General features: G+C 40.2%; 1 pseudogene; it reads left to right on the plus strand.

Moving 5' to 3' along the window:
* Positions 1-19,280: 19,280 nt before the first annotated feature.
* LOC131275716 (5S ribosomal RNA) lies at positions 19,281-19,399 on the plus strand (annotated as a pseudogene).
* The last annotated feature ends 1,029 nt before the right edge of the window (positions 19,400-20,428 follow it).

Below are 20,428 nucleotides of genomic sequence, written 5' to 3' on the forward strand. Positions count from 1 at the left end.
ATCAAACATAATAAAAGGAAGTTTAAAAGGATGTGTGTGTGTGTGTATGTATGAATAATTTGATATAGGGTCAGAGAATTCCTTTGGCAGCTGAACACCTTGTGAGATTTTGGTTATTGAAAATTCCAAAAGATAAAAACACACTAGAGGGGACTTTCAGGAAGATGGTGTCAGAGTAGGTAGTCATATCTCAACTATCTCATAAAAACAATGGAGGAAGGGCAGAAGGCTGTCCAAGGAAGATGCTTTGGGGATCAGCAGACCAAGAAAGTGCTGCACATCCTCCAGAAAGTTGAGGGACAGAGAGACAAAGAAGTCAAAATGAAAATCATGTGTTACTGGTCTCCACAGTTGGGAATGGGCCTATCCCCCAAACTTAAAGGAATGTTTTAGATAAAACCCTTGGGTCCCTGTAGTCAAATGAGAGGAGAACAGACTTCTTCATCCCTGGGAAGAGGGAGGGTGCAGCAAAGGGTGGAGAGTGGTTTCTCTTAATAAGTTTGGGCAGCAAAGCCTTCTTCGAATCTTGGTTCTGGACACACCAGAATCACAGGAAGTGGAGATCAGAAGACACACCTCTGTGGAAAGATTTTCTGACAAGTGCCATCTCACTGGCTGTCTGGGAACTGCAAAGAGAAAAAAAATGCTTTTTGGAGTCTTTCATTTCAGACCCCTTGGATCAAATCTGCACCTATTAGTGGGTCCCTGGCCCTACTTTGATAACTTATATGTTGGGCAATTTTAAAGATCTAGAATAAGTTGAACCAAAATATCAAAGAAGAACCATGAAACAAAACCACAAGACAAGAGCAAGAAATTGACTGTCAGAGTAAATTCACCAATAGAATCATATGCTGAGACATCAGCAAAAAATTACAAGCCTTGCTAATAAACAGGAAGATATTGAACAGCTAAGGGAACAAACCACAAATCCTGATAAGACACAGGATTTAAACAACTAATCACTGAAAATCACACAAATTTCAAAGTCAAGTTGAAGAGTTGAAGGAAAATATGACATAAGAGATAAAGGATATTAAACAAACTGGGCAAGCATAAAGAACAACTTGAAAGTCTGCTCAAAAAGTAACAGAGCTTATAGGAATGAAAGACACAACAGAGGGGAGGGGGGCAAGATGGTGGCTGAGTGAGCTTACCTGATAATATCTCCTGCAAAGAAGTGACTGGGCAGCGTTGGAGGTTCTTCGGGACCAGGCTGTTCCAGGATTTTTGCAGGACAGGAGGTGTCTGGACATCGATTTGGTGGGAAGGTAACAGAGAAAATATGTCTATAAAATATAATTGAGACTCTTTACAAGGAAGTCCGGGCTGTGCGCGGAACGCTGCCTCCTAAGGTGGGTGGAGCCGCAGCGCCATGAGCCACCGTGGCATTTTTTCTTTTTTCTTTTTTTTTTTTTGGAGGCTCTGCAGTACTGAGCGGCCTATTGCCCTGAGCGGCCTATTGGGAGGTTAATAGGGCAGGAGGCACTTGCAGACCGATTTGGGGAGACAAACGGGAGTTTTATTGCGAAGTGGGGGAATTTTTGATTGCCGACACAAACAATAGCGCTTCCGCCTAGAGCCCAGCCCCCACCACAAGTTAGGCTGCTGATCTACAGTGGACTTAAATTGATAGCAATAAAGAGACTCCACCAGGGTCTGGCAGGGTGGGAGACATTTGGAAGCCGATTAGGGGAATATTTTGCAAAGCGTGGGAATTTTGGGTTTGGACTCTGTTATTAGCGTTTCCGGCTGGAGCCCCACCCCCAGGCCTGGCTATTGATCTGCATCATTAAGTTGGCTGCAGTATAGAGGCGCCCCCAGGTGGCCATTCCAGGGGATCACAGGGTGGGAGAGGTCCTGAAGTTGAACTGGTGATACATCCACAGAATAGACCCCAGTGAGTGAGTGAATTGTGGGGTACAGGCATACAGGATAGAGGTTGTGGATGTGACCTCACCCATAGGCCTGGCACCCAGCTGCAGGGATCCCTGAAGGCTGTGATGCACTGCAGTGCTCCCAGGCTCCCTGCTAACCGGACTTGAGGTTCCCAGGTCTGAGTCCCCTAAACCCTGGTGGCCCAAACCCCAGAGACTCACACCTCTTGAGTCTTCAATATCTCAGACTTTCCATCCCTGAATCCATCATGGCCTGAGGTCCATCTGAGGTCCTTGAATGTCCTAGCCCTCAATTTTTGCGTTTTTTCTTTTTTGTTTTGTTTTGTTTTTACTTTTATTCTATTTTATTTTTTATTTATTTTTAATATCCTGATTGCTAACATTGCATTATCCCGTAGTCTTTTCTCCCAGCGTATCCCCCAAATTCTTTTTTTTTTTTTCAGTTTTTAGGGCTTTTTTTTTTATTGTTATTCTTGTGGCTGTTGTGGTAGGTGTATATCTTTTTTTTCTTTTCCCTACCTGTTCCCCACCCTTTATCCACCCCCCTTTTTCTTTCTTCCTTTCTTCTCTTTTTTTTCTCTCTCTCTCTCGTCCCTCAATTTCTTCTTATTTTATATTATCTTAACTATACAATAGGTGCTACAGGGAACACCGCACATTTGCTGGGTTTCCTCATCCTCCACTGCCTCATTTCTGTTTGAATACATTTGGCTACCTACACTATCTCCTTTCGCCTACATCTTGATAGCCTCCATCATCTACTGTCTCTCCAATATTCCACCTCCCTTTATTTGATCCACAAAGTATCTAACTCTTAATTTCTAATACCTTTGTTTTGTTTTCTGTCTGTTATCCACTCTTGAAACTCTTGCCTTTCTTTTCTCTTTCCCTCTCTCACGAAAACAATAGCTTTTTAATTCATACCATATTCCTCCCATATTCAGTTGACTACCTCATTATAGGTACTCTACCTACTGCTATAACTCTACACAACTTACATGAATCTAACATCCATCCTCCCAGATCTCATATTGTTGCTCTATTAACATTTATCACCAATACTACTTTACATTTTTTCCTTGCTTACACAATTGCCTTTCCCCGGCCCTAATACTTTCCTTTTAAGTGAACTCAACCAGCAATAAGAAATTAAAATAAGAACAAAGTGACAAAGAGAAGATATAACACTTACGCAAAAACAAGAGCTAATTAATCTCCAAGACTAGACAAAGAAGGTAAGGAACTGATTAAACCCGTCAAGATAAAGTGATGACCACACAGCAACAAAAATCTACAAACCAAACCAGTAATCAGGAAAACATGGCTGAATCCAATCAAGAAACTAAAAATCAGGAAGGGGAGCAGAAGTTCGCACAAGTAATGAAAGATCTCAGAACATTTATCACCGACAAATTTAATGAAGTAAAGGAAGAGGTTAACAACATGAAGACAACACTTGGAAGGGAAACTGCAGACATATGCAAAAAGATAACAGATATGATGAGAATGAACACCACAGTTCAAGAAATCAAAAATACACTTGCAGCAAACATCAGCAGACTAGAAGAGGCAGAGCAGAGAATTACTGATGTGGAAGACAGTACATCAGAAATCAAACAGATAGTAGAATTGGTCAATAAAAAGATAGAAAAAATCTAGCTAGGACTTAGGGAACTGAATGATAATGCAAAATGCTCAAACATATGTATTATAGGGATTCCAGAAGGAGAAGAGAAGGGAAAGGGGTCAGAAGGAGTGTTGCAGGAAATAATAGCTGAAAACTTCACAAATCTAATGAAAGAGACAGATGTACATATCTAAGAAGCACAGTGCACCCCACTTGTCATAAACCCCATCAGGCCCACCCCAAGACATATACTTGTCAAATTATCCAATGCTAAAGACAAAGAGAAAATTCTAAAAGCAGCAAGGGAAAAGAAAAACATCACATACAGGGGAAGCTCCATAAGATTAAGTGCTGATTTCTCATCTGAAACCATGGAGGCAAGAAGGCAGTGGTATGATATAGTCAAGGTACTAAAGGAAAAATATTTCCAACCAAGAATACTCTATCCAGCTAAACTAGCATTCAAAAATGATGGAGAGTTCAAAATATTCACAGATAAACAGAAACTGAAAGAGTATGCCAACAAGAAACCTCCCCTTCAAGAAATTCTAAAGGGAGTTCTGCAGGAAGAAAGGAAAAAACAGGACAGGCAGAGTTGGAGGAGAGTGTAAGAGCAACAAAAAAGACAAAAAAAGAAGGAAAAAAAAGCAAACAAAATATGACAAACACAACTCCAATCAAAATATGGCTAACACAAATAATTCCTTGAAAGTAATAACTCTGAATGTCAACGGATTAAACTCACCTATCAAAAGATTCAGACTGAGACATTGGATAAGGAAATATGACCCATCTATATGATGTCTACAAGAGACACATCTTAGACCCAGAGACTCATGGAGGTTGAAAATGAATGGCTGGAAAAGAATCATACAAGCAAACAATAACCAAAAAAAGGCAGGAGTAGCTATGTTAATATCAGACAAAATAGACTTTAAATGAAAAACAATTGTGAGAAACAAAGAAGGATACTACATTTTAGTGAAAGGGACAATCAGTCAAGAAGATCAAACAATCATAAATATTTATGCTCCTAACAAGGGCGCCTCTAAATACATGAGGCAAATGCTGGAAAAACTAAGAGAAAGAATAGATGCATCTACAATTATAGTGGGGGATTTTAATACACCACTATCAACTCTTGACAGAACATCTCAAAAGAGAATCACTAAGGAAACAAAACCTTTGAACAGTATATTAGAGGAGCTGAATCTAATAGACATATATAGATCATTACACCCAAACACAGCAGGATATACATTTTTCTCAAGCACACATGGATCATTCTCCAAGATAGACCATATGCGAGGCCACAAAGAAAGGCTTAATGATTTCAGAAAGATTGAAATCATACAAAACAATATCTCTGACCACAGTGGAGTGAAGCTGGAAATTTGCAAGGGACAGAGGCCCAGATTTCACACCACGATTTGGAAATTAAACAGCACACTCTTAGAAAAACAGTGGGTCAAAGAGGAAATCTCAAAAGAAATCAATCACTACCTTGAAACAAATGATAATGATAACACAACATACCAAAATTTATGGGACGCAGGAAAAGCAGTACTGAGAGGGAAATTTATAGCCATAAATTCATATATCAAAAAAGAAGAAAGCAAAAATTGAAGAACTAACTGCACCTTTGAAGGAATTAGAAAAAAAACAACAAAGTAATCCAACAGGAAGAAGAAGGAAGGAAATAACAAAGATAAGAGCGGAACTAAATGAAATAGAAAATAAGAAAGCACTTGAAAAGATAAACAAGACCAAGAGCTGGTTTTTTGAGAAGATCAACAAAATTGAGAAACCTTTAGCGAGACTAACAAAGAAAAAAGAGAGATGAAGCAAATACACAAACTAAGAAATGAGAAAGGAGATATCACCACTGACCCCACTGAAATAAAGTCTATCATAAGAGGATACATTGAAAAACTATTCCAACAGAAATGACAATTCAGAGGAAATGGACAAATTCCTAGAAACACATAAGCAGCCCATATAGATCAAAGAAGAAATTGATGATCTCAACAAACCAATAACAAGTAAAGAGATAGAATCTGTCATTAAAAACCTCCCAACTAAGAAGAGCCCAGGGCCAGACGGCTTCACAGGTGAATTCTACAAAACATTCCAGAAAGAACTAACACCAATCCTGCTGAAACTCTTCCAAAAAATCGAAACAGAAGGAACATTGCCTAACTCCTTCTATGATGCCAACATTACCCTAGTACCAAAGCCAAACAAAGACAACGAAGAAAGAAAAACTACAGACCAATTTCTCTAATGAACCTAGACGCAAAAATACTTAACAAAATACTTGCTAATCGTATTCAACAACACATTGAACGAATTATACACCACAACCAAGTGGGATTTATTCCGGGTATGCAAGGATGGTTCAACATAAGAAAATCAATCAATGTATTACACCATATAAACAGATTGAAGGAAAAAAATCACTTGATTATATCTATAGATGCAGAAAAAGCATTTGACAAAATACAGCACCCTTTCTTAATAAAAACACTCCAAAAGATTGGAAAACAAGGAAATTTTTTTAACATGATAAAGAGTATATATGAAAAACCTACAGACAACATTGTTTACAATGGAGAAATCCTAAAATCCTTCCCTCTAAAGTCAGGAACAAGACAAGGATGCCCATTGTCTTCCCTTCTATTTAACATTGTCTTAGAAGTACTTGCTCGAGCACTGAGGCAAGAACCAGATATAAAAGGCATTCAAATTGGAAAGGAAGAAGTCAAAATTTCATTATTTGCAGATGACATGATCCTATACATAGGAAACCCTGAGAGGTCTACAACAAAGCTTCTAGAACTCATAAATGAGTTTAGTAAATTCACAGGTTATAAGATCAATGCGCAAAAATCAGTAGCATTTCTGTACACCAATAATGAGCAAGATCAGGAGGAAATCAAGAAACAAATACCATTCACAATAGTAAATTAAAAAATCAAATACTTAGGAATAAATTTAACTAAAGATGTGAAAAACTTATACACCAGGAACTATACAAGACTCTTCAAGGAAATCAAAGAAGACCTAAATAAATGGAAGAATATTCCCTGTTCATGGATAGGAAGACTAAATATTATTAAGATGTCTATCCTACCAAAGCTCATCTACACATTCAATGCAATCCCAACAAAAATCAACACAGCCTTCTTTAAGGAACTCGAAAAACTAACTATGAAATTTATTTGGAAAGGAAAGAGGCCCCGAATAGCCAGAGACATATTGAAAAAGAAAAACGAAATTGGAGGAATCACACTACCTGACTTCAAAACATACTACAAAGCTACAGTAGTGAAAACAGCATGGTATTGGCATAAGGAGAGGCACACAGACCAATGGAATTGAATTGAAAGTTCTGATATAGAACCTCATATATATAGCCATATAATGTTCGATAAAGCCACCAAACCCTCTCAACTGGGAGAGAATGGCCTATTCAACAAATGGTGCCTGGAGAACTGGATATCCATATGTAGAAGAATGAAAGAGGACTACCATCTCACACGTTATACAAAGATCAACTCAAGATGGATCAAAGACCTAAATATAAGAGCCAAGACCATAAAGACCTTGGAAAGCAGTGTAGGGAAACATCTACAGGATCTTGTAATAGGAAATGGCTTCATGAATATCACACCAAAAGCACGAGCAGCAAAAGAACAAATAGATACATGGGACTTCCTCAAAATTAAAGCCTTCTGCACCTCAAAGGAGTTTGTCAAGAAAGTAAAAAGGGAACCCACACAATGGGAGAAAATATTTGGCAACCATATATCTGATAAGAGACTTATAACTTGCATATATAAAGAACTCCTATATCTTGAAAATAAAAAGATAAACAACCCATTTAAAAAAATGGGAAAAAGATTTAAACAGACACTTCTCCAGAGAAGAAATACAAATGGCTAAAAAGCACATGAAAAAAAATGCTCCAAATCTCTAGCTATCAGGGAAATGCAAATCAAAACTACAATGAGATACCATCTTACTCCCATAAGATTGGCAGCTATGAAAAAAACAGAAGAATACAAATGCTGGAGAGGATGTGAAGAAAGGGGAACTGCTGATGGGAATGCAGAAGGATCCAACCATTCTGGAGGACAGTTTGGCAGTTTCTCAAAAAACTAACCATAGATTTGCCATATGACCCAGCAATACCACTGCTGGGTTTATACCCAGCAGAACTGAAAACAAGGACACAAACCGATATATGTACACTAATGTTCATAGCAGCATTGTTCACAATTGCCAAAAGTTGGAATCAACCCAAATGCCCATCAACAGATGAGTGGATCAATAAAATGTGGTATATACATACAATGGAATACTACTCGGCTGTAAGAACAAATACACTACAAACACACATGATAACATGGATGAATCTTGAGAACCTTATGTTGAGTGAAGCAACCCAGGCATTGAAGGACAAATACTACATGACCTCAATGATATGAAATAAGCAAGCTGCCTCAGAGAGCTAGAGACTGGAAGATAGGCTTACAGGAAATCGGGGGTGGAGGAGGGATATGAGCCGACGTCTGCAGGGGTGGAATCTATGATGAGCTGGCGGTAAGTATGAGCACAAAGAAGAGATAAAATGGGGGCAAGGGGTTGCCTTTGGGTGGGGATTTGCGTGGTTGAGGGGGCTGGGGAGGGGCGGATGGGTAATATTACCCAAAACATTGGGGGGAGGGAGGGGCAACATACGAACATAGGAGAGTGTCAGGTGTTGGTTGAGAGTAAAATGCTGAGAAAATCGTATCAAAATATAATTAGGAGGGTTACCTGTTTAGGATGCTCAGTGGGGATGGTCTGATGCGGGATGGACTCCTGGGGAATGTCTGAATGCTCATTTTGCCAGGGTGGGTTGTACCATTGGATAGAGACACAAGTAGTGAGAGTGGGGGTGGCCCCACATCCTGGGGAGGACTAATGCCGTCAAATAGAGGGAACTGTATCTCTTGAGAGAAAGGGTGGCTCCCAGGGCATTAGGGCAGTTGAGCAAGTCAGGCCCTGAACACTGTTGCAAGTATCTCTGGACGTGGCTCCTCGGGAAATGGAGATTGGCTGTCGCTGTGGGCCCCAAGAGGAGGGGAAAATGGATGTTGAATGGATGGAACCAAGGTAAATGTGGGGGTAAGAGAGGAGTTTCACGAGAGTACACAAGGATGGATATAAAACATGTAATATTACACCAAAAACATATAGGGTACGACAGACTAATAATGTAAACCATAATGTAAAACATAGGATAACTAAAAATTTAGAAAACTGTATATCCTAAAGTATGGACCACAATGTAAGCACAGATGTCACCTTGTTTGAAAGCTATTGTCTCAGAGTCTGTACATCAGTTTAAGTAAATATGATATGAATAAGTTATAAGACTATCGCTGTGGAAGGGAAAAGGTGTGTGGATGTGTGGGAGTACTGTATATTGTATATATGAATTACTGTGATCTAAGGCTCTTGTGAAGAGAAGCTCAATAATTAGGAAAAAAGAAAAGAAAAAGATAGGATGCAGAATTTTTCCAAATCAATACGTATTCTAGATCTAACCTTTAAACTCATGGCTATATTCCATTTTACTAGTAAGGGAACCTGACATTATACTGAGCTTCGCTTTTCAGGAAGTTTTGGATCACAGAGTGGTTCAACAAAGGTGGCGGAGGAATATGGACAGGCGATATATGGTTGACAGGGAGTTATACAGGGCATATGTCCAGGGTGCATGGTAATGTTTGGATATACTCATAGTGGAAACAATTAAAAACAACAGCTGGGGGGGATACTGGGTTCCTGGCCGGGGTTGCTCTGTCGTGGTCCCTAGGGGAGCAGCATCAGTCCCCCAGGTGCAACGGTAAGAACCAGGAAGGAATGAGGGTCCAACAGTGAGCCCCTGATACTAATGACTATGCTTGTGAGCCTATACACCTGAAATAAGAACAAGGCCTAGAGCAGCACTGTGCCTGGGAGTTTCCTCCTGACAGCCTTCATGTTACTAAAATGTGGCCAGTCTCAAAGCCAAATTCAGCATGTAGATGCAGTGCATTCCCCACAGCGTGGGACATGACACCCGGGGATGAGCCTCCCTGGCACCGAGGGATCACTACCAAATACCAGCTGATGATGCAACTAGAAAATGACCTTGAATTAAAGGTTCAATGCGGACCAGCAGAATGTCCCTGTCTACATATAATAACAGGACTTTAAAATGCTGTTTGACCTAATGTAAGGGGGAAATGGAAAGGAGAAATGAGTTTATATGGCTATGAATCTATAAAAAAGAGTCTGGAGGTTGTCAGAAGGATTGCCCTTATGCACACCTGAGCAGAGTCTCAGAGACAGATAAAGTAGATACAACCCCATGTATTGGTTCTTTTGAGGGCTAAAGAGACCCACGGATTCTATGGTCATGGGAGATGGGGTTCACTGCCATGACAGTTGGCCCTTCTTTGGAGCTGGTGTTTCTGTGTGATGGAACTGGATTCAGATGGGATCTCTTTTCACAAGACTTTCATGCTACTTTATTGGAATTGTAGTTGGTGCTGGGGTTTAAGATATATCTAGGGGATTTGAATCTCTGGACTGACAATATGATAGCCAGGCCCTGAGCCTCAACAGACTTCAACTCCTACACTCTGATTTATTGGATTTACCCCACTCAGCTAACATGGAGTTGAAGAATGTCAACCACCACACCATGGAGCCTAGAGTGCTTACAACTGAAAGCAGGAGGATTGCATCCAGTATCCATGTGGAATCTAAGCCCCCTCTTGACATAGTAGTGCAATGAACACAACCACTCCAATGACCACAGGGAAAATGTGGCATTCGTGTGGGAAAAGTGGCCATGGTGGCTGCTGGGTGCGGGGAATAGGAGGAAGAGATGACATGTGTAGTCATTTTCCGGACTTGGAGTTGTCCTGGGTGGTGCTTAACGGACAATAACGGGACATTGTAGATCCCCCCAGGGCCCTACTGGATGGAACATGGGAGAGTATGGGCTATGATGTGGACCATTGACCATGTGGTGCAGCGATGCCCAGAGATGTACTTACCAAATGCAATGGATGTGTCATGATGTTGGGAAAGAGTATTGCTGTGGGGGGAGTGGGGGGTGGGGGCAGTGGGGTTGAATGGGAATTCATATTTTTTGAATGTAATATTTTTAAAGAAATGAATATAAAAAGACACAATGGATGAGGTTAAAAATATATCTGAGGCAAAGAACAGCCAATTTGAAGTGGTAGAAGAATGAATAAGTGAATCTGAGAAGAGAAAATCTGAACTTTAGAAGACAGAACAGATAGAAAATTGAATGGAAAAAATTGAACAGGAACTCAGGAAATTGAATGATGACATGAAATGCACAAGCATAGATATTATTGGTGGCCCAGAAGGAAAGAAAAAAGGAAAGAAGCAGGAAGAATATTTAAGGAAATAATGACAAAAGACTTTCCAACCCTTATGAAAGATATAAATATCAATATCCAAGAAAGAAAACATACTGTAAACAGAAAAAATTCAAATAGACATGCACTGAGACACATATTATTCAGAATGACAAATACTAGAGATAAAGAGAGAATTCTGAAAGCAGCAAGAGAGAAGCAAAGCATCACATACAAAGGAAGCTCAATAAGACTAAGTGCCTATGTCTCATCAGAAACCATGGAGGTGAGAAGAAGGTACTATGATGTATTTAAGGTACTGAAAGAGAAAACCTGCCAGCCAAGAAATCTTTATCCAGAATTACTGTCCTTCAAAAATGAGGGTGAGTTTAAAATCTTCAAAGATGAATAAAAACTGAGGGAATATCTTACCGAAAGACCAGATTTACAAGAGGTACTAAAGGATGCTACAGCCTGAAAGGAAAAGACAAGGCAGAGAGACTTGGAGAAGATTGTAGAAATGAAGACTATTTGGAAGGATAAATTAAAGGGTAAAAAGACAAACAATAGTCAGATATGACAACAGAAAGTCAAAGGATAAAATGGATGAAGTTAAGTAATGTCTTTATTATAATAACATTGAACATTAATGGATTGAAATCCCCAATCAAAAGACATAGACTCACAGAAATGATAAAAAAGACCCACGCGACTCACCTCACATGTAAAAACACAATCAGGTTGAAAGTGAACGGTTGGAAAAAGATATTCCATAGAAATAGTAATAAAAAAAAAAGATCTGGATTAGTGATAGTAATATTTGACAAAATTTGAATTACAAAACTGGTATAAGAGAATATTTGACAAAATATTAAATGCAAAACTGTTATAAGAGATGAAGAAGATCACTACATATTAATAAAAGGATCATTCACCAAGAAGAAATAACTATAATACATATTTATGCATCTAACCTGGGTGCCCCAAGAGGCATGAAATACACTCTGGCAAAACTGAAGGGAGAAATACATTTTTCTGAAATAATAGTTGGAGACGTCAATACACTATTATCGGCATTGGATAGAAAGTCTGAACAGAGGATAAATAAGGAAACTGAAAGCTAGAATACTGTGATAAATGAACTTGACCTAACAGACATTTACAGAGCATTACGTCTCAAACAGTAGGATATATGTTCTTTGCAAATACTCATGGATCTTTCTCCTTGATAGACCATTTGATGGCTTACAAGACAGGCCTCAATAAACTTAAAAAGATTGAAATTATACAAAACACTTTCTCTGATCATAGTGGAATGATGCTGGAAATCAATAGTGGATAGGAACAGGGAAAATTCGTAAATATATGGAAATTAAACAACAAACTTTTAAATAATCAGTGAGTCAAAGAAGAAATTGCAAGAAAACTCAGTAAATATCTCAAGATGAATAAAAAATGGGAACAGAGCATATCAAAACCTATGGGATAGAGCAAAATAGTGCTGAGAGGGAAATTTACAGGATTTAATGCTTACATTAAAGAAGAAAGAGCTGAAATGAAGTCCTAATTCTACACTTTTAGGAACTAAAAAAAAGAACAAAGTCAAAGGAAATAAACAATAAAGACCAAAGCAGAAATAAATTAAATTAAAAAAACAAACAAAACAAGAGAGAATCAACAAATCCAAACATTGGTTCTTCTATAAGATAAACAAAATTGACAAACCATTAGCTAGAATGACAAAGAAAAAGAGAGAGAAGATGCATTGACACGGCAGTAATAAGAGAGATCATGAAAGGATACTATGAACAACTAAATACCAACAGACAATGGAGATGAAATGGACAAGTTCCTAGATATACAGGAACAAACTACTCAGATCCTAGAAGACACAGAAGACCTCAAAAAACAAATCACAAGAGACTGAAACAGCCATCTAAAACCTCTCCAAACTGAAGTGTTCAGGACAAGATGACTTCACAGGTGAATTTTACCAATCACCCAAAGATGAACTAGTACCAATTCTGCTCAAGCTCTCCCAAAAAATTGAATAGGAAGGAATACTTATCAGACTAATTCTATGAAACCACCATCACCTTAATAACCAAACCAGATAAAGTTAATACAAAAAAAATGAAATTTATAGACCAATTTCTCTAATGTGTTTAGATGCAAAAATCCTCAAAAAAATACTTGCAAACCAAATCCAAAAGCACATTACCATCATTATATACCACCTTCAAGTGGTTTTTATTCCAGGCATGCAAGGGTGGTTCAACACAAGAAAATCAATTAGCATAAAAAACCACATTAATAAATTGAAGAAAAATCACATAATCCTTTTCAATGATGCAGAGAAGGCATTTGACAAAATACAGCATTCTTTCTTGACAAATCTCTCCAAAAGATAGGAATAGAAGGAAGCCTTCTCAATATGATATAGTGCATATATGAAAAACTCACAGCTAGCTTGAGCTCAATGATGAAGGAGCACTTTCTTGCTGAGATTGGGAACAAGACAAGGATGCTCACTATCATGACTGTTATTCAATATTTTGCTAGAAGTTCTACCTAGAACTATTAGGCAAGATGAAGAAATAAAAGGCACCCATATAAGAAGGAAGAAGTAAAATTTTCACTATTTATTGATGATAGGCTCCTATATAAATCCTCAGCATATGCATTCAATTTAATAGCAAGTTCAGCAAAGTAGTGGGATACGAGATTAATATGCAAAAATTAGAAGTCTTTCTATATGCTGCTGCTGAGCAATGTGAGGAAGAAGTCAGAAAAAATCCATTTATAACAAGTAAAAGAATCAAATATTTCAAATAAACTTAACTAAAGACATAAAGGGCCTGTATTCAGAAAACTACAAAGCATTGCTAAAAGAAACCAAAAAGTAAATTAAAGGAAGCGCATTCTTTGTTCATGTGTTGGAAGACTAAATATCGTGAAGATGGCAATTTGACCCACACTGATTTACAGAGATAATGTAATCCCAATCAAAATACCAATAGGCCCCACTTTTTTTTTTTACAAAAGTGGAAAGGTCAATTAGCTAATTTATTTGGAATAAGGGGCCCTGAGTAGTCAAAAATGTCTTAAAACAGAACAAAGTTGGAGGACTCTTATATGCTCACTTTAATTCACATTATTTGGCTACAATGGAAAAAACAGCATCATACGGGCAGGAAGATAGACATTTTGACCAACGGAACCCAAATAAGAACTTAGAAATAGATCGTTACATCTATGGTCAAGAGATATTTGAGAAGGCTGCCAAGCACACCCAACTGGGCCAAAACAGTCTATTCAGAAAATGGTGCTGGGACAACTGGATATCCATATCCAAAAGAAAGAAAGAGCATCCCTATCTCATACCTTAAGAAGAATTAATGAAAATTTATCAAGGACTTAAATATTGAGGTTGCAACCATAAAAGTCCCAGAAAAAGATCTCATGGTAGGTGGTAGTTTCTTAAACATTACACCCAAAGCACAATCAACAAATGAAAAAATAGAGAAGTAGGACCTCCTCAAAATTAAATACTTTTGTTCTTCAAAAGAGTCAAGAAAGTAAAAAGGTAGCCTATTCAATGGGAGAAAATATTTGGAAACCATATACCTGATAAGGGTTTGATAGCCATGTTATATAGAGAGATCACAAAATTCAACAATAAAAAAGAAATATAACCTAAACAAATAAAAGGCAAAAGACTTGAATAGAAATTTTTCCAAAGAGGGAATAAATACATTAAAAAGTACATGAAAAAAATGTTCAACCTCACTAGCTATTAGGGAAATGCTGACCAAGACTACAATGAAATAACATTTTACACCTTATAGAGTGACCATTTGAAAAAAGTCAGAGAAGTACAAGTGCTGGAAAGGATGTAGAGTATTAGGAACATTCCTTTACTGTTGGTGGGAATGTGTAATGGTGCAGTCTCTGTGGAAGACTGGGGAAACCTCAAGAAGCTAAATGTAGAGCTGCCATATGATCCAGCATTCCATTACTAGGAATATATTCAGAAGAACTGAAAGCATGGATGTGAACTGACACTTGCACAATGATGTTCATAGCAGCATTACTCAAAATTCCTAAAATATGGAATTAGCCCAATTGCCCATCAACTGATGAATGGATAAGAAAATGTGGTGTATCCATACAAGGGAATACTATTCAACAATAAGAAGAAATGAAATCAATATGTATATGACAACATGAATGAACCCTGTGGACATTATATTGAGTGAAATAAGCCAGACACAAAAGGACAAATAATGTATGGTATCACTAGTATGAACTAAATATGATGTGCAAACTCATGGAGGGAAACTTTAGACTATAGGTTACCAGGAAATAGAATGTTGGTTAAGAATGGGAGCTGATGCTTATGTGTGTAGAATTTTTCATAAGGTTTATTGTAAAAGTGAGGAAATGAATAGAGTTGATCAGAACACATTATAGCTAGTATAACAAACACTGCTGATTTATAAATGTGATTGTGCCTGTAAGAGGTCTTCTTTGGACATAAATGTCAAAAGAAAGTAATTTAGGTGATAATCCAAGGAATGTATAAATGATTTGGTGGTGGATGAAGATTAGTTTTAATAATATAAATATAAGAATGCTCTTTTACAAAGTGTTAAAAATATGGTGAAACACAGGAAAATTACAGCTAATATAACTTATGAACGATAGCTAAGTGTAATGTGCTATTTTACAGCAATGGTAAGAAGATATTATTTCAATTCTAAGGGACAACTATAGGGGTTATAAGGGGGTCTTGTGAGCCTTCCTTTTGGAGTTATGAAAATGTTCAGAAATTGGCTGAGGTAATGACAGCACAACTCTGTGAGGAAAATGAGATCCTCTGAGGGTACACTTTGAATGGGTTGTACAAAGCATGGGACTGTGTAACACAATGAATACTGTGGTGGAAGATGGACTGTAGTTAACAGAACAAATATAACAATGTTTCCTCATGAACTATAACAAATAGATAATGCTAATACAGGGTGTTAATAAACAGGTGGGTTGGGGGGAAATATACCAAATGTAAGATATGGGCTATAAGAATTATTTTGGCAATACTCTTTCATAGTTCATTGTGAAATGAATGTTTCACAACAATGCAAGCTACTGGGGGTGGGCTGATTTATGGGAGCCCTTTATGATGATACACTTGTTTTTATTGTAAGTTCACAACTGTTCCTATACACTTACTGTTTACGTATGCTCATTATGAATGTTATACTTCAATAAATTTTACATAAAAAAAGAAAATATCTGTGCAACAAATTATATAGATAAATGCAGGTATTAAGGACTTTTAAAAAAAGCACAGTAGAGAAAAACCCTTCTATTAATTCATAAATCAATAGCTGTGATAGAAATACCAAAAAGAGATTCTTTCCAATTGTCTGGGGGAACATTTAACATCGATTGATAGAATTTACAAGGCCAAATAATAACTAAACTAAAAAAATTATGGTAATGCTTTCTATAATTATAAAGATTAGCACCAGAACAAATTGATCAGAAAGCAATATGCCTTTGCGATAGATTAGCTATTAGTTAAAGATTCTTAATATTATGCAAGTGAATAGTCACAGAAAGATGGAGAAAGATAATTAAAGGAGAAAAAAGAGAATGCTTATTTGTAACTCAAGTCATTACTGATTTTTGAAAAAGATACTTAAAAGGATAAATGAGAAGTGTGTGGTGATATGGTATTGGACTTTCACTGAACTGATTTTTTTAAAAGCATTCTTTTTTCCCAAAGGCAGCATTCCTTAAAAAGAAATAGTCCTCCTTTGCATGATAAACCACCCCAAAGAAGCACTAGCTTAAAACAACAACCTCTTTGGAATTTATGCTTCTCAGTTCCATTTGCTGCAACTTGAACTGAATCTCTCTTGAAGGAGTTTTTATGGAAAAATTACATCATCTTTACATCGTAGACTTAGATGTAATTGCTAGCAGAAGTGCAAGGCCACTAGACTCATGCTGGGCAAAGGACCAGATACATAATTTCCAGGGCCCAGTGAAAAATTAAAATGCATGGCACCTTGATAAAAAAGAAGTTATGAACTTCAGGATAGAGACAGCAGAGTATTAAGCTACACTCAAGTGTCCTTAGAGGACAGAACCTGGCATGAGCACACAGATTGGATGCTCATCCCCAGTCAGGAGAAAAAATACTCCCTGACGTTGGGAGTGCATTTGAAGCATGCATAGCTGCACCAATCATGGGGTAGACCCCAGCTTCATGTGACTACTGAGCACTTGGCATGAAGCTGGTGTAACTAGGAATTTAGGTTTTAATTTAATTTTAATCTTAAATTTAGAAACTGAAGCAATATGTTTGTTCTTTTTAACCCCATTTTATTGCTTTGACAGGACTATATAACTGCAGGGTGCCTAAGAGTTACCTCCTGAGAGCCTCCATGTTGCTCAAAATGTGGCTACTCTCTAAGCCAAATTCAGCATGTAAATGCATTACCTTTCCCCTAGGGTGGGACATGACTCCAGGGGATGAGCCTCCCTGGTCCCGAGGGATTACTACCAAGCATCAGCTGATGACGTAACTAGAAAAGGACCTTGAATAAAAGGGTCAACTCAGAACAGCAGAATATCTCAGCCTTCATTAAGATCAGGTGTTAAAAACTGCTTTTTGACTTTGGATAAAAGGGGGAAATGGAAAGGGCAAATGAGTTTATATGACTGTGAATCTCCAAAAAAGAGTCAGGAAGTCATCAGAGGGGTAATGCTTATGCATGCCTCAGCAGGGTACCAGAGACAGCCAAAGTAGATAGAAACCCAGGTACTGGTTGAGGCCTACAGAGACCTACAGGTTCTGTGGTCATGGCAGATGGCTCTGGAGTTCGGTGCCATGTCAGTTGGTCCTACTTTGGAGTTTGTGTTCCTGAGTGTGATGGAGTTGGACTCAGATATGAACTTTCTACACATGCGTCTTCTGTGACTTTTACCAGACCTGTGGTTGGCGTTTGGGTTGGTGTATACTCAGGACACCTGAATCTCTGGACTGTCCATGTGACAGCCAGGCCCTGAACTTCAGCAGACTTGCAACTCCTACCCTCTGGTTTATTGGGCTTACCCTGGCCAGCTAACAGGGAGGTGAAGAAGGTCAACCACCACAGCAGGGAACCAAGAGTGCCTACAACTGCAAGCAGGAGAATTGCATCCATCATCCATGTGGAATCTAAGCCCACTCTTGATGTAGAGGGGGACTGAACATAACCATCCCAGGGTCCACAGGATGGAGAAATAGAGTATGGATTAGAGTGGACTTAATGGTGTTCTGCTGGGGAACTATTGTGATTAGTAAGGGAAGAAATTGTAGTATTGATGTGGAGAAAGTGGCCACAGTAGCTGCTGATGGTAGGGAGAGACAAGAAGAGATATGATGTGGGGGCATTTTCAGGATTTGGAGTTGTCCTGGGTGGTGCTGTAGGGGCAGATGCTGGACATTGTGTGTCCTGTCATGGCCCACTGGGTGGACTGGGGGAGAGTGTAGACTACAATGGAGACTACTTTCCATGTGGAGCAGCAGTGCTCCAAAATGATTCACCAGGTGCAGTGAATGTGCCACAATGATGGAAGAGGTTGTTGATGTGGGAGGAGTGGATGGGGGGGTGGGGGTATATGGGGAACTCATATTTTTTTAATATAGCATTTAAAAAGAAAACAAAGAAGAAAAAAACGTTAATGCTTGAATTAAAATGTAAGTCTAAATACATAAGAAAGTTCAATGACATGAAATTGAGAAGCTAAAATTTCTCAATACATGTTCAATATTAATCAGAGATGGAGAGGACACTATTTTGCATACATGGGATTAAACAAAATATTAATATTAATCTCACTTTTTAAAAACTCTTTCTTAAATTAAAAAAATTTAAAACATACTCCTTCCTTTCTCTCCTGTCAATATGCCCCTCTCCCCCTTCCCCAGTAACCTGTAATTTGCTTGCTATCTCTGTGAATTTGTTACTTTTAGACATGATGTGGCAGTGATACCACACAATTTTTGTGCTCATGAGCCTTACTTATTTCACTGAACATAATGTTTTCAAGGTTCTTCTGTAGGAAAGAATATTTCATAACTTCATTTTTCTATGGCTTTCCATCAACAAATATATCAATTAAGAATTTTTTTTCTACTAGTCCGTGTAATACTGCTAAATGTTTCAAGCGGAGCATACTGTAATAACTGGGGCGGGAGCGGAAGGCTGGCGGCTGGCAGCGCAGCTGGGGCGCAGCAGGCTCTTGAGGCTGCCACCAGCAGCAGCCAGCATCGACGGCCATACCACCCTGAACGCGCCCCATCTCCTTTGATCTTGGAAGCTAAGCAGGGTCGGGCCTGCTTAGTGCTTGCATGGGAGACCGCCTGGGAATACCCGGTGCTCTGGCTTTTGCCACGCGCCGTCCCCTCCCTCTCGCTCGCCCTCCTTTTGCTAGCCCCGAGCCCGGCTTCCCGCCGCCCTCAGCGCCAGGTATGTAGGCCCCCGGCCCCCGGCCCCCGGCCCCCGGCCCCCGGCCCCAACCCCAACCCGCGCGCGCCCTTCCCTGGCGGCACAGCCACGCAGGCAGCCACGCAGGCAGCCACGCAGGCGGCGGCCACCCAGCCCTTCCTTGGAGCTCGCAGTCCCGCACCAACCCACACGTGGCTGGGGACCGCGGGGGCCCGCGCCCACTGCGCCTGGGCCCAAGAACCCAGGACCGCTAGACCTGTCGGCGTCCGGCGGGCCCTGCCTCTGGCCCGTGCCCTGGAACCGTGCACACCGGGCCTGCCCCTTCTCGCCTTTCCCTGCCTTGCCTGGCACCACGCCCATGGGCCCCATGCCACAGACTTCCCGTGGCCCCCTGAGCCCAGGAGACAGGCCCCACCTAACCAACCACCCACATCCCCTGGCCCCTCGGGCAGCGGGAAAGCGGGCGGTGCTCTCCCTCAGCCAGTGCGGTCGGCGCTCTCCCTCAGCCAGTGCGGTCGTTACCCCTGTGCCGACCAACGGGACACGGTCCGGAGCCCGCGAAGCAGACACACAGGCGCACGCACGCACGCACACCGGCACGTGTGCCCGCGGCCCATCGCTCCTCCCGCAAGGGGCTGGCGGCATTCAGAGCCCAAGGTGCCTGGACACACCGCCGGCGGCGGCGGAGGCAGACCGGGGGCCACCTGGCTGATCCCGGGACCCACCTGGCTGAGCCCGGGTCCCGGGCCGGTGCCTTCCCCACCTGGTCCAGCCCAAGCACCAGCACCCGCCTCCCGGGCCCGCTCGGGCCAGAGCTCCCTGCCCTGCCCGGAGGACACCCGCCGGTCCGCTGCCCGCGAGGCCTCTGGCCCGTGCCCCTCTGGCCCCAGCAGCAGCCCGGGGCCTGGCCCGTGGGCCGGGATCTGTGCTCGGGGCACGAGGGCACACGAGGGCACGGCGAGCAGAGGC

Source organism: Dasypus novemcinctus, chromosome 23 (genome assembly GCF_030445035.2).
Source record: "Dasypus novemcinctus isolate mDasNov1 chromosome 23, mDasNov1.1.hap2, whole genome shotgun sequence".
NCBI classification, from domain to species: domain Eukaryota; kingdom Metazoa; phylum Chordata; class Mammalia; order Cingulata; family Dasypodidae; genus Dasypus; species Dasypus novemcinctus.